Source organism: Bactrocera latifrons, unplaced genomic scaffold, assembly GCF_001853355.1.
Source record: "Bactrocera latifrons isolate USDA-ARS-PBARC rearing strain unplaced genomic scaffold, ASM185335v1 scaffold_145, whole genome shotgun sequence".
Classification (NCBI taxonomy): Eukaryota; Metazoa; Arthropoda; class Insecta; order Diptera; family Tephritidae; genus Bactrocera; species Bactrocera latifrons.
Window position 1 is genome coordinate 89,790 of NW_017534908.1, and position 803 is coordinate 90,592.

Sequence of the window (803 nt, forward strand, 5' to 3'; positions counted from 1 at the left end):
GCAGCTATGAATAATTGACTTCTAGCGATCTGCATCCCCTGATTACGATGATTTCTACGCCTTTCTCTTTCTCTGCAAGAGCAACTCTCTGTTTATGTATGTGCGTGTCTGACATCTAAACAAAGACATCGATTCATATTGATCCAACTTTGATTGACGACAACGTGATAAACCAGCGAAGCATGAATAATATGTTGTAATAACTGATTGACATATGGCTGGGTGGTGCATCCTGTTGTAGGCTGTGTCGTACTGGCGACATATGCTCAATAAATGACAAGTACAAGTGCCTACATAAATATACGATGAAATATAAATTGAGGTCAATTCAGATATCGCCATTGTCTGGCGTTGCAAAGYATAAATATTTTTATACCMCCAATATTTAATATGCTATGATATGTAATAATCTTCCAGTCTTCATTGTCGGATATAATAGAATTGAACGTAACTTAATACTCATAAAAACATTTATTGTTTTTCAATGTATGACAAATCCCCGATTATTTGTTGGCTGAACCGAAATTCTTGAAATGAATATCTTCAATATCTAGGGCAATTATGTATATAAAAGACACCTTTGCGGATGAGTTCTGGAATACTTGTATCCACTAGTACATTCTTATTGCCATTTAAACTGTATATTTTTTCTTGAGCGAAAATATAATATAATAAAGCAATAAAAATATGATGCAGACAGTTTCGTAYGTCTCACTCATTTTCAACAGATTTCTTTAGTAATTTAGTATTGTAGATACCATATACAAATATGACTTAGAATGATGGAATATATTGAAGAATTT